This window comes from Oncorhynchus keta, unplaced genomic scaffold (genome assembly GCF_023373465.1).
Source record: "Oncorhynchus keta strain PuntledgeMale-10-30-2019 unplaced genomic scaffold, Oket_V2 Un_contig_4248_pilon_pilon, whole genome shotgun sequence".
NCBI classification, from domain to species: Eukaryota; Metazoa; Chordata; class Actinopteri; order Salmoniformes; family Salmonidae; genus Oncorhynchus; species Oncorhynchus keta.
Window position 1 is genome coordinate 13,553 of NW_026287667.1, and position 25,918 is coordinate 39,470.

Below are 25,918 nucleotides of genomic sequence, written 5' to 3' on the forward strand. Positions count from 1 at the left end.
CTGAATGGGTGAGAGGTAGAAAGGACAGGCTAACTGAATGGGTGAGAGGTAGAAAGGACAGCTAACTGAATGGGTGGGCCCTGAGGGCCCTGAGCAAGGCAGTTAACCCCTGTTCCCCAGGCCATGAGCAAGGCAGTTAACCCACTGTTCCCGGGCCCTGAACAAGGCAGTTAACCCACTGTTCCCCGGGCCCTGAACAAGGCAGTTAACCCACTGTTCCCCGGGCCCTGAACAAGGCAGTTAACCCACTGTTCCCCGGGCCCTGAGCAAGGCAGTTAACCCACTGTTCCCAGGCCCTGAACAAGGCAGTTAACCCACTGTTCCCGGGCCCTGAGCAAGGCAGTTAACCCACTGTTCCCCAGGCGCTGAAGACGTGGATGTTGACTAAGGCAGCCCCCCACACCTCTCTGATTCAGAGAGTTAAATGAGGTAGACACATTTCAGTTGAATGCATTCAGTTATACAACTGACTAGGTATCCCCCTTTCCCAAACAGAAGAAAACTAACTTGAAACAGGGAGGGACTAACTGATCTTATCCAATAAGAAACACTCATTTTAGTTTTGCCTAGTGGCTCCTAATGAACCCCATTAACAGAAGCAACAGGAAGCACAATTTACACCCCAACAGGAAAGGATGTAGTCGCCTCACCTTTGAACTTGTGGAAGACGGCCCAGAGCTCAGCGATGTCCGTAGCGAAGGTGATATCTGTGTCCAGGACGATGACTTTCTGCAGGTCTGGGGGTAAGGTCTTGGTGAGCACCAGCTTCATCAGACCGTAGATACCGGAGTAATGCTTGTTGGATCCACGACACCTCAGCCTGACAGAAGAGAAGGGGATCCAGTCTTGATGAGGAACCATGACACAGTCCAGATTCAGCCTGACAGAAGAGAAGGAGGTAGAGGGTTAACAGACACGAACCAGACAGTCTTGATGAGGAACCATGACACCTCAGTCCAGATTAACAGACAGTCTTGTTGAGGAACCAGGACACCTCAGTCCAGATTAACAGACAGTCTTGATGAGGAACCAGGACACCTCAGTCCAGATTAACAGACAGTCTTGATGAGGAACCAGGACACCTCAGTCCAGATTAACAGACATTAACAGACACGAAACAGGATGAACAGAGGATGTGTGTGTTTGAGGAGGTCAGATGGAGAAAGACGAGGTGCAGATTCTCTCATGTTGACGACAGAAGGAGTAGTTGTGGTTTTGGGGGGTTGGTTGTAGATGTGTCTCACCTTGAGTTCGTCTGCATCGTAGAAGTCCACCCTGACAGCAGGGACCATCCAGGTACGGAACAGAGAGGCGAGGATCTGCTGGGCTGTAGAGTCCGTTATGATGTGGAAGTGGAGAGGGTTTCGCCTGCAAGAGACACACACACACACACGCACACACGGACACACACACACACACACGCACGGACAACGCACACACACACACACACACACACACACACACACACACACACACACACACACACACACACACACACACACACACACACACACACACACACACACACACACACACACACACACACACACACACACACAACACACACACACACAGGACAGAGGGATAAGGTGAGATTCAGAGCATAAGCGCAATACTTTAAAGTAGACCCTCTGGATATAAACACACAGAACAACATGAACCCTCTGGATATAAACACACAGAACAACATGAACCCTCTGGATATAAACACACAGAACAACATGGACCCTCTGGATATAAACACACAGAACAACATGAACCCTCTGGATATAAACACACAGAACAACATGAACCCTCTGGATATAAACACAGAACAACAACACACACACGGACACACACACACACACGAACACACACACAAACACACACACACAAAACACAGAACCCTCTGGATATAAACACACAGAACAACATGAACCCTCTGGATATAAACACACAGAACAACATGAACCCTCTGGATATAAACACACAGAACAACATGAACCCTCTGGATATAAACACACAGAACAACATGAACCCTCTGGATATAAACACACAGAACAACATGAACCCTCTGGATATAAACACACAGAACAACATGAACCCTCTGGATATAAACACACAGAACAACATGAACCCTCTGGATATAAACACACAGAACAACATGAACCCTCTGGATATAAACACACAGAACAACATGAACCCTCTGGATATAAACACACAGAACAACATGAACCTCTGGATATAAACACACAGAACAACATGAACCCTCTGGTCATAAACACACAGAACAACATGAACCCTCTGGTCATAAACACACAGAACAACATGGAACCCTCTGGATATAAACACACAGAACAACATGAACCCTCTGGATATAAAAAACAGAACAACATGAAGAACACACAGAACAACATGAACCCTCTGGATATAAACACACAGAACACACAGAACAACATGGACCCTCTGGATATAAACACACAGAACAACATGGACCCTCTGGATATAAACACACAGAACAACATGAACCCTCTGGATATAAACACACAGAACAACATGAACCCTCTGGATATAAACACACAGAACAACATGAACCCTCTGGATATAAACACACAGAACAACATGAACCCTCTGGACATAAACACACAGAACAACATGGAACCTCTGGATATAAACACACAGAACAACATGGAACCCTCTGGATATAAACACACAGAACAACATGAACCCTCTGGATATAAACACACAGAACAACATGAACCCTCTGGATATAAACACACAGAACAACATGGAACCCTCTGGATATAAACACACAGAACAACATGGAACCTCTGGATATAAACACACAGAACAACATGAACCCTCTGGATATAAACACACAGAACAACATGAAACCTCTGGATATAAACACACAGAACAACATGGAACCTCTGGATATAAACACACAGAACAACATGGAACCCTCTGGATATAAACACACAGAACAACATGGAACCTCTGGATATAAACACACAGAACAACATGAACCCTCTGGATATAAACACACAGAACAACATGAACCCTCTGGTCATAAACACACAGAACAACATGGAACCTCTGGATATAAACACACAGAACAACATTAACCCTCTGGATATAAACACACAGAACAACTTGAACCCTCTGGATATAAACACACAGAACAACATGGAACCTCTGGATATAAACACACAGAACAACATGAACCCTCTGGATATAAACACACAGAACACACAGAACAACATGGAACCTCTGGATATAAACACACAGAACAACATGGAACCTCTGGATATAAACACACAGAACAACATGGAACCTCTGGATATAAACACACAGAACAACATGGAACCTCTGGATATAAACACACAGAACAACATGAACCCTCTGGATATAAACACACAGAACAACATGGAACCTCTGGATATAAACACACAGAACAACATGGAACCTCTGGATATAAACACACAGAACAACATGAACCCTCTGGATATAAACACACAGAACAACATGAACCCTCTGGATATAAACACACAGAACAACATGAACCCTCTGGATATAAACACACAGAACAACATGGAACCTCTGGATATAAACACACAGAACAACATGAACCCTCTGGATATAAACACACAGAACAACATGAACCCTCTGGATATAAACACACAGAACAACATGAACCCTCTGGATATAAACACACAGAACAACATGAACCCTCTGGATATAAACACACAGAACAACATGAACCCTCTGGATATAAACACACAGAACAACATGAACCCTCTGGATATAAACACACAGAACAACATGAACCCTCTGGATATAAACACACAGAACAACATGGAACCTCTGGATATAAACACACAGAACAACATGGAACCTCAGATAACACGTCTATAACATGATATATCTGTTCAGATAACACGTCTATAACATGATATATCTGTTCAGATAACACGTCTATAACATGATATATCTGATCAGATAACACGTCTATAACATGATATATCTGCTCAGATAACACGTCTATAACATGATATATCTGATCAGATAACACGTCTATAACACATCTATAACATGATATATCTGTTCAGATAACACGTCTATAACATGATATATCTGTTCAGATAACACGTCTATAACACGTCTATAACATGATATATCTGTTCAGATAACACGTCTATAACACGTCTATAACATGATATATCTGTTCAGATAACACGTCTATAACACGTCTATAACACGTCTATAACATGATATATCTGCTCAGATAACACGTCTATAACACGTCTATAACATGATATATCTGTTCAGATAACACGTCTATAACATGATATATCTGCTCAGATAACACGTCTATAACACGTCTATAACATGATATATCTGTTCAGATAACACGTCTATAACATGATATATCTGTTCAGATAACACGTCTATAACACGTCTATAACACGTCTATAACATTATATATCTGTTCAGATAACACGTCTATAACATGATATATCTGTTCAGATAACAGTCTATAACACGTCTATAACACGTCTATAACATTATATATCTGTTCAGATAACACGTCTATAACACCTCTATAACATGATATATCTGTTCAGATAACACGTCTATAACACGTCTATAACACGTCTATAACACGTCTATAACATGATATATCTGTTCAGATAACACGTCTATAACACGTCTATAACATGATATATCTGTTCAGATAACACGTCTATAACACGTCTATAACACGTCTATAACATGATATATCTGCTCAGATAACACGTCTATAACACGTCTATAACATGATATATCTGTTCAGATAACACGTCTATAACACGTCTATAACATGATATATCTGTTCAGATAACACGTCTATAACATGATATATCTGTTCAGATAACACGTCTATAACATGATATATCTGCTCAGATAACACGTCTATAACATTATATATCTGTTCAGATAACACGTCTATAACACGTCTATAACATGATATATCTGTTCAGATAACACGTCTATAACACGTCTATAACTATAACATGATATATCTATAACACGTCTATAACACGTCTATAACATGATATATCTGTTCATATAACACGTCTATAACACGTCTATAACATGATATATCTGCTCAGATAACACGTCTATAACATGATATATCTGTTCAGATAACACGTCTATAACACGTCTATAACATGATATATCTGTTCAGATAACACGTCTATAACATGATATATCTGCTCAGATAACACGTCTATAACACGTCTATAACATGATATATCTGTTCAGATAACACGTCTATAACACGTCTATAACATGATATATCTGTTCAGATAACACGTCTATAACACGTCTATAACATGATATATCTGTTCAGATAACACGTCTATAACACGTCTATAACATGATATATCTGTTCAGATAACACGTCTATAACACGTCTATAACATGATATATCTGTTCAGATAACACGTCTATAACACGTCTATAACATGATATATCTGTTCAGATAACACGTCTATAACATGATATATCTGTTCAGATAACACGTCTATAACACGTCTATAACATGATATATCTGTTCAGATAACACGTCTATAACACGTCTATAACATGATATATCTGTTCAGATAACACGTCTATAACACGTCTATAACATGATATATCTGTTCAGATAACACGTCTATAACACGTCTATAACATGATATATCTGCTCAGATAACACGTCTATAACACGTCTATAACATGATATATCTGTTCAGATAACACGTCTATAACACGTCTATAACACGTCTATAACACGTCTATAACACGTCTATAACATGATATATCTGTTCAGATAACACGTCTATAACATGATATATCTGTTCAGATAACACGTCTATAACATGATATATCTGTTCAGATAACACGTCTATAACACGTCTATAACATGATATATCTGTTCAGATAACACGTCTATAACACGTCTATAACATGATATATCTGTTCAGATAACACGTCTATAACATGATATATCTGTTCAGATAACACGTCTATAACACGTCTATAACATGATATATCTGTTCAGATAACACGTCTATAACACGTCTATAACATGATATATCTGTTCAGATAACACGTCTATAACACGTCTATAACATGATATATCTGTTCAGATAACACGTCTATAACACGTCTATAACATGATATATCTGTTCAGATAACACGTCTATAACACGTCTATAACATGATATATCTGTTCAGATAACACGTCTATAACACGTCTATAACATGATATATCTGTTCAGATAACACGTCTATAACATGATATATCTGTTCAGATAACACGTCTATAACACGTCTATAACATGATATATCTGTTCAGATAACACGTCTATAACACGTCTATAACATGATATATCTGTTCAGATAACACGTCTATAACACGTCTATAACACGTCTATAACATGATATATCTGTTCAGATAACACGTCTATAACACGTCTATAACACGTCTATAACATGATATATCTGTTCAGATAACACGTCTATAACACGTCTATAACATGATATATCTGTTCAGATAACACGTCTATAACATGATATATCTGTTCAGATAACACGTCTATAACACGTCTATAACATGATATATCTGCTCAGATAACACGTCTATAACATGATATATCTGTTCAGATAACACGTCTATAACATGATATATCTGTTCAGATAACACGTCTATAACACGTCTATAACACGTCTATAACATGATATATCTGTTCAGATAACACGTCTATAACACGTCTATAACATGATATATCTGTTCAGATAACACGTCTATAACATGATATATCTGTTCAGATAACACGTCTATAACACGTCTATAACATGATATATCTGTTCAGATAACACGTCTATAACATGATATATCTGTTCAGATAACACGTCTATAACATGATATATCTGTTCAGATAACACGTCTATAACACGTCTATAACATGATATATCTGTTCAGATAACACGTCTATAACATGATATATCTGTTCAGATAACACGTCTATAACATGATATATCTGTTCAGATAACACGTCTATAACATGATATATCTGCTCAGATAACACGATATATCTCTATAACACGTCTATAACATGATATAACTGTTCAGATAACACGTCTATAACATGATATATCTGTTCAGATAACACGTCTATAACATGATATATCTGTTCAGATAACACGTCTATAACATGATATATCTGTTCAGATAACACGTCTATAACATGATATATCTGTTCAGATAACACGTCTATAACATGATATATCTGCTCAGATAACACGTCTATAACATGATATATCTGTTCAGATAACACGTCTATAACATGATATATCTGTTCAGATAACACGTCTATAACATGATATATCTGCTCAGATAACACGTCTATAACACGTCTATAACATGATATATCTGATCAGATAACACGTCTATAACATGATATATCTGTTCAGATAACACGTCTATAACATGATATATCTGTTCAGATAACACGTCTATAACATGATATATCTGTTCAGATAACACGTCTATAACATGATATATCTGATCAGATAACACGTCTATAACACGTCTATAACACGTCTATAACACGTCTATAACATGATATATCTGATCAGATAACACGTCTATAACACGTCTATAACATGATATATCTGTTCAGATAACACGTCTATAACACGTCTATAACATGATATATCTGATCAGATAACACGTCTATAACACGTCTATAACATGATATATCTGTTCAGATAACACGTCTATAACATGATATATCTGCTCAGATAACACGTCTATAACACATCTATAACACTATAACATGATATATCTGTTCAGATAACACGTCTATAACATGATATATCTGTTCAGATAACACGTCTATAACACGTCTATAACACGTCTATAACATGATATATCTGCTCAGATAACACGTCTATAACACGTCTATAACATGATATAACTGCTCAGATAACACGTCTATAACATGATATATCTGCTCAGATAACACGTCTATAACACGTCTATAACATGATATATCTGTTCAGATAACACGTCTATAACATGATATATCTGATCAGATAACACGTCTATAACATGATATATCTGTTCAGATAACACGTCTATAACATGATATATCTGCTCAGATAACACGTCTATAACACGTCTATAACACGTCTATAACATGATATATCTGTTCAGATAACACGTCTATAACACGTCTATAACATGATATATCTGTTCAGATAACACGTCTATAACACGTCTATAACATGATATATCTGTTCAGATAACACGTCTATAACACGTCTATAACACGTCTATAACATGATATATCTGTTCAGATAACACGTCTATAACACGTCTATAACACGTCTATAACATGATATATCTGCTCAGATAACGTCTATAACACGTCTATAACACGTCTATAACATGATATATCTGTTCAGATAACACGTCTATAACACGTCTATAACACGTCTATAACATGATATATCTGCTCAGATAACACGTCTATAACACGTCTATAACATGATATATCTGTTCAGATAACACGTCTATAACATGATATATCTGCTCAGATAACACGTCTATAACATGATATATCTGTTCAGATAACACGTCTATAACATGATATATCTGCTCAGATAACACGTCTATAACATGATATATCTGCTCAGATAACACGTCTATAACATGATATATCTGTTCAGATAACACGTCTATAACATGATATATCTGTTCAGATAACACGTCTATAACATGATATATCTGTTCAGATAACACGTCTATAACATGATATATCTGTTCAGATAACACGTCTATAACATGATATATCTGTTCAGATAACACGTCTATAACATGATATATCTGTTCAGATAACACGTCTATAACATGATATATCTGCTCAGATAACACGTCTATAACACGTCTATAACACGTCTATAACATGATATATCTGTTCAGATAACACGTCTATAACACGTCTATAACACGTCTATAACACGTCTATAACATGATATATCTGTTCAGATAACACGTCTATAACACGTCTATAACACGTCTATAACATGATATATCTGTTCAGATAACACGTCTATAACACGTCTATAACATGATATATCTGTTCAGATAACACGTCTATAACATGATATATCTGTTCAGATAACACGTCTATAACATGATATATCTGTTCAGATAACACGTCTATAACACGTCTATAACATGATATATCTGTTCAGATAACACGTCTATAACATGATATATCTGTTCAGATAACACGTCTATAACATGATATATCTGCTCAGATAACACGTCTATAACACGTCTATAACATGATATATCTGTTCAGATAACACGTCTATAACACGTCTATAACATGATATATCTGTTCAGATAACACGTCTATAACATGATATATCTGCTCAGATAACACGTCTATAACACGTCTATAACACGTCTATAACACGTCTATAACATGATATATCTGTTCAGATAACACGATATATCTATAACACGTCTATAACATGATATATCTGTTCAGATAACACGTCTATAACATGATATATCTGTTCAGATAACACGTCTATAACATGATATATCTGTTCAGATAACACGTCTATAACACGTCTATAACATGATATATCTGTTCAGATAACACGTCTATAACATGATATATCTGTTCAGATAACACGTCTATAACACGTCTATAACATGATATATCTGTTCAGATAACACGTCTATAACATGATATATCTGTTCAGATAACACGTCTATAACACGTCTATAACATGATATATCTGTTCAGATAACACGTCTATAACATGATATATCTGTTCAGATAACACGTCTATAACACGTCTATAACATGATATATCTGTTCAGATAACACGTCTATAACACGTCTATAACATGATATATCTGTTCAGATAACACGTCTATAACATGATATATCTGTTCAGATAACACGCCTATAACACGCCTATAACATGATATATCTGTTCAGATAACACGTCTATAACACGTCTATAACATGATATATCTGTTCAGATAACACGTCTATAACATGATATATCTGCTCAGATAACACGTCTATAACATGATATATCTGTTCAGATAACACGTCTATAACATGATATATCTGCTCAGATAACACGTCTATAACACGTCTATAACATGATATATCTGTTCAGATAACACGTCTATAACACGATCTATAACATGATATATCTGTTCAGATAACACGTCTATAACACGTCTATAACATGATATATCTGTTCAGATAACACGTCTATAACATGATATATCTGTTCAGATAACACGTCTATAACACGTCTATAACATGATATATCTGTTCAGATAACACGTCTATAACACGTCTATAACATGATGTATCTGTTCAGATAACACGTCTATAACATGATGTATCTGTTCAGATAACACGTCTATAACATGATATATCTGTTCAGATAACACGTCTATAACATGATATATCTGTTCAGATAACACGTCTATAACATGATATATCTGTTCAGATAACACGTCTATAACATGATATATCTGCTCAGATAACACGTCTATAACACGTCTATAACATGATATATCTGCTCAGATAACACGTCTATAACATGATGTATCTGTTCAGATAACACGTCTTTAACATGATATATGTGAGAGCTTGAGAGAGGAGGAAACACACACACACACACACACACACACACACACACACACACACACACACACACACACACACACACACACACACACACACACACACACACACACACACACACACACACACACACACACACACACACACACACACACGACAGGGAGCTCTACACCAACATGAGATTGATTTCTATTAATAGAAAAATGGACGAGGAAGGGGCCTACTTTGTCTCTGATTCAACAGAACCGTAGGAAACACCTCAACAGAACCGTAGGAAACACCTCAACAGAACCGTAGGAAACACCTCAACAGAACCGTAGGAAACACCTCAACAGAACCGTAGGAAACACCTCAACAGAACCGTAGGAAACACCTCAACAGAACCATAGGAAACACCTCAACAGAACCGTAGGAAACACCTCAACAGAACCATAGGAAACACCTCAACAGAACCGTAGGAAACACCTCAACAGAACCATAGGAAACACCTCAACAGAACCATAGGAAACACCTAGTGATGCCCTCAACAGAACCATAGGAAACACCTCAACAGAACCATAGGAAACACCTCAACAGAACCATAGGAAACACCTCAACAGAACCATAGGAAACACCTCAACAGAACCGTAGGAAACACCTCAACAGAACCGTAGGAAACACCTCAACAGAACCGTAGGAAACACCTCAACAGAACCATAGGAAACACCTCAACAGAACCATAGGAAACACCTAGTGATGCCCTCAACAGAACCATAGGAAACACCTCAACAGAACCATAGGAAACACCTCAACAGAACCATAGGAAACACCTCAACAGAACCATAGGAAACACCTCAACAGAACCATAGGAAACACCTCAACAGAACCATAGGAAACACCTCAACAGAACCGTAGGAAACATCTCAACAGAACCATAGGAAACACCTCAACAGAACCATAGGAAACACCTCAACAGAACCATAGGAAACACCTAGTGATGCCCTCAACAGAACCATAGGAAACACCTCAACAGAACCATAGGAAACACCTCAACAGAACCATAGGAAACACCTCAACAGAACCATAGGAAACACCTCAACAGAACCATAGGAAACACCTCAACAGAACCATAGGAAACACCTCAACAGAACCGTAGGAAACACCTCAACAGAACCGTAGGAAACACCTCAACAGAACCATAGGAAACACCTCAACAGAACCATAGGAAACACCTCAACAGAACCATAGGAAACACCTCAACAGAACCATAGGAAACACCTCAACAGAACCATAGGAAACACTCTCAACAGAACCGTAGGAAACATCTCAACAGAACCATAGGAAACACCTCAACAGAACCATAGGAAACACCTAGTGATGCCCTCAACAGAACCATAGGAAACACCTCAACATAACCATAGGAAACACCTCAACAGAACCATAGGAAACACCTCAACAGAACCATAGGAAACACCTCAACAGAACCATAGGAAACACCTCAACAGAACCATAGGAAACACCTCAACAGAACCATAGGAAACACCTCAACAGAACCGTAGGAAACACCTACAGACAGAATCACAGCCTGTGTTTTGGTCTCTGCTCTGGGCTGTCAGACAGAATCACAGCCTGTGTTTTGGTCTCTGTTCTGGGCTGTCAGACAGAATCACAACCAGTGTTTTGGTTCTGCTCTGGGCTGTCAGACAGAATCACAACCAGTGTTTTTTGGTCTCTGTTCTGGGCTGTCAGACAGAATGACAGCCTGTGTTTTGGTCTCTGCTCTGGGCTGTCAGACAGAATCACAGCCTGTGTTTTGGTCTCTGCTCTGGGCTGTCAAACAGAATCACAGCCTGTGTTTTGGTCTCTGCTCTGGGCTGTCAGACAGAATCACAGCCTGTGTTTTGGTCTCTGTTCTGGGCTGTCAGACAGAATCACAGCCTGTGTTTTGGTTCTGCTCTGGGCTGTCAGACAGAATGACAGCCTGTGTTTTGGTCTCTGTTCTGGGCTGTCAGACAGAATCACAACCAGTGTTTTGGTCTCTGTTCTGGGCTGTCAGACAGAATCACAACCAGTGTTTTGGTCTCTGCTCTGGGCTGTCAGACAGAATCACAACCAGTGTTTTGGTCTCTGTTCTGGGCTGTCAGACAGAATGACAGCCTGTGTTTTGGTCTCTGTTCTGGGCTGTCAGACAGAATCACAGCCTGTGTTTTGGTCTCTGTTCTGGGCTGTCAGACAGAATCACAGCCTGTGTTTTGGTCTCTGCTCTGGGCTGTCAGACAGAATCACAACCAGTGGTTTGGTCTCTGCTCTGGGCTGTCAGACAGAATCACAACCAGTGTTTTGGTCTCTGCTCTGGGCTGTCAGACAGAATCACAGCCTGTGTTTAGGTCTCTGTTCTGGGCTGTCAGACAGAATCACAACCAGTGTTTTGGTCTCTGTTCTGGGCTGTCAGACAGAATCACAGCCTGTGTTTTGTCTCTGCTCTGGGCTGTCAGACAGAATCACAGCCAGTGTTTTGGTCTCTGTTCTGGGCTGTCAGACAGAATCACAGCCTGTGTTTTGGTCTCTCTTCTGGGCTGTCAGACAGAATCACAGCCTGTGTTTTGGTCTCTGTTCTGGGCTGTCAGACAGAATCACAACCAGTGTTTTGGTCTCTGCTCTGGGATCAGACAGAATCACAGCCTGTGTTTTGGTCTCTGCTCTGGGCTGTCAGACAGAATCACAACCAGTGTTTTGGTCTCTGTTCTGGGCTGTCAGACAGAATCACAGCCTGTGTTTTGGTCTCTGTTCTGGGCTGTCAGACAGAATCACAACCAGTGTTTTGGTCTCTGTTCTGGGCTGTCAGACAGAATCACAACCAGTGTTTTGGTCTCTGTTCTGGGCTGTCAGACAGAATCACAACCAGTGTTTTGGTCTCTGTTCTGGGCTGTCAGACAGAATCACAGCCTGTGTTTTGGTCTCTGCTCTGGGCTGTCAGACAGAATCACAGCCTGTGTTTTGGTCTCTGTTCTGGGCTGTCAGACAGAATCACAGCCTGTGTTTTGGTCTCTGTTCTGGGCTGTCAGTAAGAATCACAGCCTGTGTTTTGGTCTCTGCTCTGGGCTGTCAGTAAGAATCACAGCCTGTGTTTTGGTCTCTGCTCTGGGCTGTCAGACAGAATCACAACCTGTGTTTTGGTCTCTGCTCTGGGCTGTCAGACAGAATCACAGCCTGTGTTTTGGTCTCTGCTCTGGGCTGTCAGACAGAATCACAGCCTGTGTTTTGGTCTCTGCTCTGGGCTGTCAGACAGAATCACAACCAGTGTTTTGGTCTCTGCTCTGGGCTGTCAGACAGAATCACAACCAGTGTTTTGGTCTCTGTTCTGGGCTGTCAGACAGAATCACAGCCTGTGTTTTGTCTCTGTTCTGGGCTGTCAGACAGAATCACAACCAGTGTTTTGGTCTCTGCTCTGGGCTGTCAGACAGAATCACAACCAGTGTTTTGGTCTCTGCTCTGGGCTGTCAGACAGAATCACAACCAGTGTTTTGGTCTCTGTTCTGGGCTGTCAGACAGAATCACAGCCTGTGTTTTGGTCTCTGTTCTGGGCTGTCAGACAGAATCACAGCCTGTGTTTTGGATCTGCTCTGGGCTGTCAGTAAGAATCACAGCCTGTGTTTTGGTCTCTGCTCTGGGCTGTCAGACAGAATCACAACCTGTGTTTTGGTCTCTGCTCTGGGCTGTCAGACAGAATCACAGCCTGTGTTTTGGTCTCTGTTCTGGGCTGTCAGACAGAATCACAGCCAGTGTTTTGTCTCTGTTCTGGGCTGTCAGACAGAATCACAACCAGTGTTTTGGTCTCTGTTCTGGGCTGTCAGACAGAATCACAACCAGTGTTTTGGTCTCTGCTCTGGGCTGTCAGACAGAATCACAGCCTGTGTTTTGGTCTCTGCTCTGGGCTGTCAGACAGAATCACACAGCCTGTGTTTTGGTCTCTGCTCTGGGCTGTCAGACAGAATCATAGCCAGTGTTTTGGTCTCTGTTCTGGGCTGTCAGACAGAATCACAACCAGTGTTTTGTCTCTGTTCTGGGCTGTCAGACAGAATCACAACCAGTGTTTTGGTCTCTGTTCTGGGCTGTCAGACAGAATGACAGCCTGTGTTTTGGTCTCTGCTCTGGGCTGTCAGACAGAATCACAGCCTGTGTTTTGGTCTCTGCTCTGGGCTGTCAGACAGAATCACAGCCTGTGTTTTGGTCTCTGCTCTGGGCTGTCAGACAGAATAACAACCAGTGTTTTGGTCTCTGTTCTGGGCTGTCAGACAGAATCACAACCAGTGTTTTGGTCTCTGCTCTGGGCTGTCAGACAGAATCACAGCCTGTGTTTTGGTCTCTGCTCTGGGCTGTCAGACAGAATCACAGCCAGTGTTTTGGTCTCTGTTCTGGGCTGTCAGACAGAATCACAGCCAGTGTTTTGGTCTCTGTTCTGGGCTGTCAGACAGAATCACAGCCAGTGTTTTGGTCTCTGCTCTGGGCTGTCAGACAGAATCACAACCAGTGTTTTGGTCTCTGTTCTGGGCTGTCAGACAGAATCACAACCAGTGTTTTGGTCTCTGCTCTGGGCTGTCAGACAGAATCACAAACCAGTGTTTTGGTCTCTGTTCTGGGCTGTCAGACAGAATCACAGCCTGTGTTTTGGTCTCTGCTCTGGGCTGTCAGACAGAATCAGCCTGTGTTTTGGTCTTTGCTCTGGGCTGTCAGACAGAATCACAACCAGTGTTTTGGTCTCTGCTCTGGGCTGTCAGACAGAATCACAGCCTGTGTTTTGGTCTCTGTTCTGGGCTGTCAGACAGAATCACAGCCTGTGTTTTGGTCTCTGTTCTGGGCTGTCAGACAGAATCACAGCCTGTGTTTTGGTCTCTGCTCTGGGCTGTCAGACAGAATCACAACCTGTGTTTTGGTCTCTGTTCTGGGCTGTCAGACAGAATCACAGCCTGTGTTTTGGTCTCTCTTCTGGGCTGTCAGACAGAATCACAACCTGTGTTTTGGTCTCTGTTCTGGGCTGTCAGACAGAATCACAGCCTGTGTTTTGGTCTCTGCTCTGGGCTGTCAGACAGAATCACAACCAGTGTTTTGACTCTGCTCTGGGCTGTCAGACAGAATCACAGCCTGTGTTTTGGTCTCTGTTCTGGGCTGTCAGTAAGAATCACAGCCTGTGTTTTGGTCTCTGCTCTGGGCTGTCAGTAAGAATCACAGCCTGTGTTTTGTCTCTGCTCTGGGCTGTCAGACAGAATCACAACCTGTGTTTTGGTCTCTGCTCTGGGCTGTCAGACAGAATCACAGCCTGTGTTTTGGTCTCTGCTCTGGGCTGTCAGACAGAATCACAGCCTGTGTTTTGGTCTCTGCTCTGGGCTGTCAGACAGAATCACAACCAGTGTTTTGTCTCTGTTCTGGGCTGTCAGACAGAATCACAGCCTGTGTTTTGGTCTCTGTTCTGGGCTGTCAGACAGAATCACAACCAGTGTTTTGGTCTCTGCTCTGGGCTGTCAGACAGAATCACAACCAGTGTTTTGGTCTCTGCTCTGGGCTGTCAGACAGAATCACAACCAGTGTTTTGGTCTCTGTTCTGGGCTGTCAGACAGAATCACAGCCTGTGTTTTGGTCTCTGCTCTGGGCTGTCAGTAAGAATCACAGCCTGTGTTTTGGTCTCTGCTCTGGGCTGTCAGTAAGAATCACAGCCTGTGTTTTGGTCTCTGCTCTGGGCTGTCAGACAGAATCACAACCTGTGTTTTGGTCTCTGCTCTGGGCTGTCAGACAGAATCACAGCCTGTGTTTTGGTCTCTGTTCTGGGCTGTCAGACAGAATCACAACCAGTGTTTTGGTCTCTGTTCTGGGCTGTCAGACAGAATCACAACCAGTGTTTTGGTCTCTGCTCTGGGCTGTCAGACAGAATCACAGCCTGTGTTTTGGTCTCTGCTCTGGGCTGTCAGACAGAATCACACACAGCCTGTGTTTTGGTCTCTGCTCTGGGCTGTCAGACAGAATCATAGCCAGTGTTTTGGTCTCTGTTCTGGGCTGTCAGACAGAATCACAACCAGTGTTTTGGTCTCTGTTCTGGGCTGTCAGACAGAATCACAACCAGTGTTTTGGTCTCTGTTCTGGGCTGTCAGACAGAATGACAGCCTGTGTTTTGGTCTCTGCTCTGGGCTGTCAGACAGAATCACAGCCTGTGTTTTGGTCTCTGCTCTGGGCTGTCAGACAGAATCACAGCCTGTGTTTTGGTCTCTGCTCTGGGCTGTCAGACAGAATAACAACCAGTGTTTTGGTCTCTGTTCTGGGCTGTCAGACAGAATCACAACCAGTGTTTTGGTCTCTGCTCTGGGCTGTCAGACAGAATCACAGCCTGTGTTTTGGTCTCTGCTCTGGGCTGTCAGACAGAATCACAGCCAGTGTTTTGGTCTCTGTTCTGGGCTGTCAGACAGAATCACAGCCAGTGTTTTGGTCTCTGCTCTGGGCTGTCAGACAGAATCACAAGCAGTGTTTTGGTCTCTGTTCTGGGCTGTCAGACAGAATCACAGCCTGTGTTTTGGTCTCTGTTCTGGGCTGTCAGACAGAATCACAGCCTGTGTTTTGGTCTCTGCTCTGGGCTGTCAGACAGAATCACAGCCAGTGTTTTGGTCTCTGTTCTGGGCTGTCAGACAGAATCACAGCCAGTGTTTTGGTCTCTGTTCTGGGCTGTCAGACAGAATCACAGCCTGTGTTTTGGTCTCTGCTCTGGGGTGTCAGACAGAATCACAGCCAGTGTTTTGGTCTCTGCCCTGGGCTGTCAGACAGAATCACAGCCAGTGTTTTGGTCTCTGTTCTGGGCTGTCAGACAGAATCACAGCCTGTGTTTTGGTCTCTGTTCTGGTCTGTCAGACAGAATCACAACCAGTGTTTTGGTCTCTGCTCTGGGCTGTCAGACAGAATCACAGCCTGTGTTTTGGTCTCTGTTCTGGGCTGTCAGACAGAATCACAGCCTGTGTTTTGGTCTCTCTTCTGGGCTGTCAGACAGAATCACAACCTGTGTTTTGGTCTCTGTTCTGGGCTGTCAGACAGAATCACAGCCTGTGTTTTGGTCTCTCTTCTGGGCTGTCAGACAGAATCACAACCTGTGTTTTGGCTGTTCTGGGCTGTCAGACAGAATCACAGCCTGTGTTTTGGTCTCTGTTCTGGGCTGTCAGACAGAATCACAGCCTGTGTTTTGGTCTCTGCTCTGGGCTGTCAGACAGAATCACAGCCTGTGTTTTGGTCTCTCTTCTGGGCTGTCAGACAGAATCACAACCTGTGTTTTGGTCTCTGTTCTGGGCTGTCAGACAGAATCACAGCCTGTGTTTTGGTCTCTGCTCTGGGCTGTCAGACAGAATCACAACCAGTGTTTTGGTCTCTGTTCTGGGCTGTCAGACAGAATCACAACCAGTGTTTTGGTCTCTGTTCTGGGCTGTCAGACAGAATCACAGCCTGTGTTTTGGTCTCTGCTCTGGGCTGTCAGACAGAATCACAGCCTGTGTTTTGGTCTCTGTTCTGGGCTGTCAGACAGAATCACAGCCAGTGTTTTGGTCTCTGTTCTGGGCTGTCAGACAGAATCACAGCCTGTGTTTTGGTCTCTGTTCTGGGCTGTCAGACAGAATCACAGCCTGTGTTTTGGTCTTTGCTCTGGGCTGTCAGACAGAATCACAGCCAGTGTTTTGGTCTCTGCTCTGGGCTGTCAGACAGAATCACAGCCTGTGTTTTGGTCTTTGCTCTGGGCTGTCAGACAGAATCACAGCCTGTGTTTTGGTTCTGTTCTGGGCTGTCAGACAGAATCACAGCCTGTGTTTTGGTCTCTGCTCTGGGCTGTCAGACAGAATCACAGCCTGTGTTTTGGTCTTTGCTCTGGGCTGTCAGACAGAATCACAACCAGTGTTTTGGTCTCTGCTCTGGGCTGTCAGACAGAATCACAGCCTGTGTTTTGGTCTCTGTTCTGGGCTGTCAGACAGAATCACAACCAGTGTTTTGGTCTCTGCTCTGGGCTGTCAGACAGAATCACAACCAGTGTTTTGGTCTCTGCTCTGGGCTGTCAGACAGAATCACAACCAGTGTTTTGGTCTCTGTTCTGGGCTGTCAGACAGAATCACAGCCTGTGTTTTGGTCTCTGCTCTGGGCTGTCAGACAGAATCACAACCAGTGTTTTGGTCTCTGCTCTGGGCTGTCAGACAGAATCACAGCCTGTGTTTTGGTCTCTGCTCTGGGCTGTCAGACAGAATCACAGCCTGTGTTTTGGTCTCTGCTCTGGGCTGTCAGACAGAATCACAACCAGTGTTTTGGTCTCTGTTCTGGGCTGTCAGACAGAATCACAGCCTGTGTTTTGGTCTCTGTTCTGGGCTGTCAGACAGAATCACAGCCAGTGTTTTGGTCTCTGCTCTGGGCTGTCAGACAGAATCACAGCCTGTGTTTTGGTCTCTGTTCTGGGCTGTCAGACAGAATCACAACCAGTGTTTTGGTCTCTGCTCTGGGCTGTCAGACAGAATCACAGCCAGTGTTTTGTATTGCCTCGGGTCTTTGCTCTGGGCTGTCAGACATAATCACAACCTGTGTTTTGGTCTCTGCTCTGGGCTGTCAGACAGAATCACAACCAGTGTTTTGGTCTCTGTTCTGGGCTGTCAGACAGAATCACAGCCAGTGTTTTGGTCTCTGTTCTGGGCTGTCAGACAGAATCACAGCCAGTGTTTTGTCTCTGCTCTGGGACTGCCAGACAGAATCACAACCAGTGTTTTGGTCTCTGCTCTGGACTGCCAGACAGAATCACAACCAGTGTTTTGGTCTCTGCTCTGGGCTGTCAGACAGAATCACAACCAGTGTTTTGGTCTCTGCTCTGGGCTGTCAGACAGAATCACAACCAGTGTTTTGGTCTCTGTTCTGGGCTCAGACAGAATCACAGCCTGTGTTTTGTACAGAATCACAGCCCTGGGGGTAATAAATCCTGTCACATAAAGCCCAGATACAAGGGCTAGACCCAGGATGACATTCAACAGGGATGACAGGATAAACTCCTCGTCTATAATCGATTCCATTCAGAAATATTCTTCTAAAAGAGACTGTATTTCTGGGGTGAAATATTCACTTGGCTCTGTAGACTGGAAGTTTGTTCTGACATAGCAGATGACATTATTTATTAACCTAAACAATGTGTTCTGATCCACACAGAATAACAGTGTGTTCTGATCCACACAGAATAACAGTGTGTTCTGATCCACACAGAATAACAACGTGTTCTGATCCACAGAATAACAATGTGTCTGATCCACACAGAATAACAATGTGTCTGATCCACACAGAATAACAGTGTGTCTGATCCACACAGAATAACAATGCTCTGATCCACACAGAATAACAATGTGTCTAATCCACAAAGAATAACAGTGTCTCTGATCCACACAGAATAACAATGTGTTCTGATCCACACAGAATAACAATGTGTCTGATCCACACAGAATAACAATGTGTTCTGATCCACACAGAATGAGTGTCTCTGATCCACACAGAATAACAATGTGTTCTGATCCACACAGAATAACAATGTGTCTGATCCACACAGAATAACAATGTGTCTGATCCACACAGAATAACAATGTGTTCTGATCCACACAGAATAACAATGTGTTCTGATCCACACAGAATAACAATGTGTTCTGATCCACACAGAATAACAGTGTGTTCTGATCCACACAGAATAACAGTGTGTTCTGATCCACACAGAATAACAGTGTGTTCTGATCCACACAGAATAACAATGTGTTCTGATCCACACAGAATAACAGTGTGTTCTGATCCACACAGAATAACAATGTGTTCTGATCCACACAGAATAACAATGTGTTCTGATCCACACAGAATAACAATGTGTTCTGATCCACACAGAATAACAATGTGTTCTGATCCACACAGAATAACAGTGTGTCTGATCCACACAGAATAACAATGTGTTCTGATCCACACAGAATAACAATGTGTTCCTGATCCACACAGAATAACAATGTGTTCTGATCCACACAGAATAACAAATCCACACAGAATAACAATGTGTTCTGATCCACACAGAATAACAATGTGTTCTGATCCACACAGAATAACAATGTGTTCTGATCCACACAGAATAACAGTGTGTCTGATCCACACAGAATAACAATGTGTTCTGATCCACACAGAATAACAATGTGTTCTGATCCACACAGAATAACAATGTGTTCTGATCCACACAGAATAACAATGTGTTCTGATCCACACAGAATAACAAGAATAACAATGTGTTCACACAGAATAACAATGTGTTCTGATCCACACAGAATAACAATGTGTTCTGATCCACACAGAATAACAGTGTGTCTGATCCACACAGAATAACAATGTGTTCTGATCCACACAGAATAACAATGTGTTCTGATCCACACAGAATAACAATGTGTTCTGATCCACACAGAATAACAGTGTGTCTGATCCACACAGAATAACAATGTGTTCTGATCCACACAGAATAACAATGTGTTCTGATCCACACAGAATAACAATGTGTTCTGATCCACACAGAATAACAATGTGTTCTGATCCACACAGAATAACAATGTGTTCTGATCCACACAGAATAACAATGTGTTCTGATCCACACAGAATAACAATGTGTCTGATCCACACAGAATAACAATGTGTTCTGATCCACACAGAATAACAATGTATTCTGATCCACACAGAATAACAGTGTGTTCTGATCCACACAGAATAACAATGTGTTCTGTCCACACAGAGTAACAATGTGTCTGATCCACACAGAATAACAGTGTGTCTGATCCACACAGAATAACAGTGTGTTCTGATCCACACAGAATAACAATGTGTCTGATCCACACAGAATAACAATGTGTTCTGATCCACACAGAATAACAATGTGTAATCCACAAAGAATAACAATGTGTTCTGATCCACACAGAATAACAGTGTGTCTGATCCACACAGAATAACAATGTGTTCTGATCCACACAGAATAACAATGTGTTCTGATCCACACAGAATAACAATGTGTCTCCACAAAGAATAACAATGTGTTCTGATCCACACAGAATAACAATGTGTTCTGATCCACACAGAATAACAATGTGTTCTGATCCACACAGAATAACAATGTGTCTGATCCACACAGAATAACAATGTGTTCTGATCCACACAGAATAACAGTGTGTCTGATCCACACAGAATAACAATGTGTTCTGATCCACACAGAATAACAATGTGTTCTGATCCACACAGAATAACAATGTGTTCTAATCCACACAGAATAACAATACAGTGTGTCTGATCCACACAGAATAACAATGTCCACACAGAATAACAATGTGCCTGATCCACACAGAATAACAATGTGTTCTGATCCACACAGAATAACAATGTGCCTGATCCACACAGAATAACAATGTGTTCTGATCCACACAGAATAACAATGTGTTCTGATCCACACAGAATAACAGTGTGTCTGATCCACACAGAATAACAATGTGTTCTGATCCACACAGAATAACAATGTGTTCTGATCCACACAGAATAACAATGTGTTCTGATCCACAGAATAACAATGTGTCTGATCCACACAGAATAACAATGTGTTCTGATCCACACAGAATAACAATGTGTTCTGATCCACACAGAATAACAATGTGTTCTGATCCACACAGAATAACAATGTGTCTGATCACACAGAATAACAATGTGTTCTGATCCACACAGAATAACAATGTGTCTGATCCACACAGAATAACAATGTGTTCTGATCCACACAGAATAACAATGTCTCTGATCCACGCAGAATAACAATGTGTCTGATCCACACAGAATAACAATGTGTTCTGATCCACATAGAATAACAATGTGCCTGATCCACAGAATAACAATGTGTTCACATCCACACAGAATAACAATGTGTCTGATCCACACAGAATAACAATGTCTCTGATCCACACATAATAACAGTGTGTCTGATCCACACAGAATAACAATGTGTTCTGATCCACACAGAATAACAATGTGTTCTGATCCACACAGAATAACAATGTGTCTGATCCACACAGAATAACAATGTGTTCTGATCACACAGAATAACAATGTGTTCTGATCCACACAGAATAACAATGTGTTCTGATCCACACAGAATAACAATGTGTTCTGATCCACACAGAATAACAATGTGTCTGATCCACACAGAATAACAATGTGTTCTGATCCACACAGAATAACAGTGTGTTCTGATCCACACAGAATAACAGTGTTCACACAGAATAACAATGTGTCTGATCCACAGAATAACAATGTGTTCTGATCCACACAGAATAACAATGTGTTCTGATCCACACAGAATAACAGTGTGTTCTGATCCACACAGAATAACAATGTGTCTGATCCACACAGAATAACAATGTGTTCTGATCCACACAGAATAACAATGTGTTCTGATCCACACAGAATAACAATGTGTTCTGATCCACAGAATAACAGTGTGTTCTGAATAACCATCCCACAGAATAACAATGTGTTGATCCACACAGAATAACAATGTGTTGTGATCCACACAGAATAACAATGTGTTCTGATCCACACAGAATAACAATGTGTTCTGATCCACACAGAATAACAATGTGTTCTGATCCCACAGAATAACAATGTGTTCTGATCCACACAGAATAACAGTGTGTCTGATCACACAGAATAACAATGTTCTGATCACACAGAATAACAGTGTGTTCTGATCCACACAGAATAACAGTGTGTCTGATCCACACAGAATAACAGTGTGTTCTGATCCACACAGAATAACAATGTGTCTGATCCACACAGAATAACAGTGTGTCTGATCCACACAGAATAACAATGTGTCTAATCCACAGAATAACAATGTGTCTGATCCACACAGAATAACAATGTGTCTGGATCCACACAGAATAACAGTGTGTTCAGATCCACACAGAATAACAATGTGTTCTGATCCACACAGAATAACAATGTGTTCTGATCCACACAGAATAACAATGTGTTCTGATCGACACAGAATAACAATGTGTCTCAGAATAACAGTGTGTCTGATCCACACAGAATAACAGTGTGTTCTGATCACACAGAATAACAATGTGTCTGATCCACACAGAATAACAATGTGTTCTGATCCACACAGAATAACAATGTGTCTAATCCACAGAATAACAATGTGTTCTGATCCACACAGAATAACAGTGTTCTGATCCACACAGAATAACAATGTGTCTGATCCACACAGAATAACAATGTGTTCTGATCCACACAGAATAACAATGTGTCTGATCCACACAGAATAACAATGTGTTCTGATCCACACAGAATAACAATGTGTTCTGATCCACACAGAATAACAATGTGTCTGAACCACACAGAATAACAATGTGTTCTGATCCACACAGAATAACAATGTGTTCTGATCCAATACAGAATAACAATGTGTTCTGATCAACACAGAATAACAATGTGTTCTGATCCACACAGAATAACAATGTGTTCTGATCCACACAGAATGAGTGTCTCTGATCCACACAGAATAACAATGTGTCTGATCCACACAGAATAACAATGTGTTCTGATCCACACAGAATGAACAGTGTCTCTGATCCACACAGAATAACAATGTGTCTGATCCACACAGAATAACAATGTGTTCTGATCCACACAGAATAACAAATCCACACAGAATGACAATGTGTTCTGATCCACACAGAATAACAATGTGTTCTATCCACAGAATGAGTGTCTCTGATCCACACAGAATAACAATGTGTCTGATCCACAGAATAACAATGTGTTCTGATCCACACAGAATAACAATGTGTTCTGATCCACACAGAATGACAATGTGTTCTGATCCACAGAATAACAGTGTTCTGATCCACACAGAATAACAATGTGTTCTGATCCACACAGAATAACAATGAGTTCTGATCCACACAGAATAACAATGTGTTCTGATCCACACAGAATAACAATGTGTTCTGATCCACACAGAATAACAGTGTGGTTCTGATCCACACAGAATAACAATGTGTTCTGATCCACACAGAATAACAATGTGTCTGATCCACACAGAATAACAATGTGTCTGATCCCACAGAATAACAGTGTGTTCTGATCACACAGAATAACAATGTGTTCTGATCCACACAGAATAACAATGTGTTCTGATCCACACAGAATAACAATGTGTTCTGATCCACACAGAATAACAATGTGTCTGATCCACACAGAATAACAATGTGTTCTGATCCACAGAATAACAATGTCTCTGAATACAGAATAACAATGTCTCTGATCCACACAGAATAACAATGTGTCTAATCCACACAGAATAACAATGTGTTCTGATCCACACAGAATAACAGTGTTCTGATCCACACAGAATAACAATGTGTCTGATCCACACAGAATAACAATGTGTTCTGATCCACACAGAATAACAATGTGTCTGATCCACACAGAATAACAGTGTGTCTGATCCACAGAATAACAGTGTTCTGATCCACACAGAATAACAATGTGTTCTGATCCACACAGAATAACAATGTGTCTGATCCACACAGAATAACAGTGTGTCTCATCCACACAGAATAACAATGTGTTCTGATCCACACAGAATAACAATGTGTTCTGATCCCACAGAATAACAATGTGTTCTGATCCACACAGAATAACAATGTGTTCTGATCCACACAGAATAACAATGTGTTCTGATCCACACAGAATAACAATGTGTTCTGATCTACACAGAATAACAATGTGTCTGATCCCACAGAATAACAGTGTGTCTGATCCACACAGAATAACAATGTGTCTGATCCACACAGAATAACAATGTGTTCTGATCCACACAGAATAACAATGTGTTCTGATCCACACAGAATAACAATGTGTCTGATCCACACAGAATAACAATGTGTTCTGATCCACACAGAATAACAATGTGTTCTGATCCACACAGAATAACAATGTGTTCTGATCCACACAGAATAACAATGTGTCTGATCCACACAGAATAACAATGTGTCTGATCCACACAGAATAACAATGTGTTCTGATCCACAGAATAACAATGTGTTCTGATCCACACAGAATGAGTGTCTCTGATCCACACAGAATAACAATGTGTACTGATCCACACAGAATAACAATGTGTTCTGATCCACACA

The 25,918-nt window shown here is 41.2% G+C and overlaps 2 long non-coding RNA genes across 3 annotated transcripts in view; both read right to left on the reverse strand.

Annotated features, from left to right (window-relative positions):
• Positions 1-651: 651 nt before the first annotated feature.
• Positions 652-25,918, reverse strand: part of LOC127924537 (uncharacterized) — a 28,391-nt gene continuing 3,124 nt past the window's right edge. Inside the window, exons 2-3 of the long non-coding RNA XR_008118120.1 lie at positions 1,245-1,368; positions 652-820 (exon numbers count right to left, since the gene is read on the reverse strand). This is a non-coding gene — a long non-coding RNA (uncharacterized LOC127924537). The remainder of the gene's footprint in view (positions 821-1,244; positions 1,369-25,918) is intronic.
• Positions 10,908-12,080, reverse strand: LOC127924538 (uncharacterized). Of its 2 annotated transcripts, XR_008118121.1 has the most exons (4): positions 12,028-12,080; positions 11,797-11,934; positions 11,269-11,383; positions 10,908-11,165 (listed from the first exon to the last, which is right to left on the reverse strand). It is a non-coding gene; the product is annotated as an uncharacterized LOC127924538 (long non-coding RNA). The 2 variants fall into 2 exon arrangements; XR_008118122.1 differs by lacking the exon at positions 12,028-12,080 and having other exon boundaries at positions 11,797-11,940.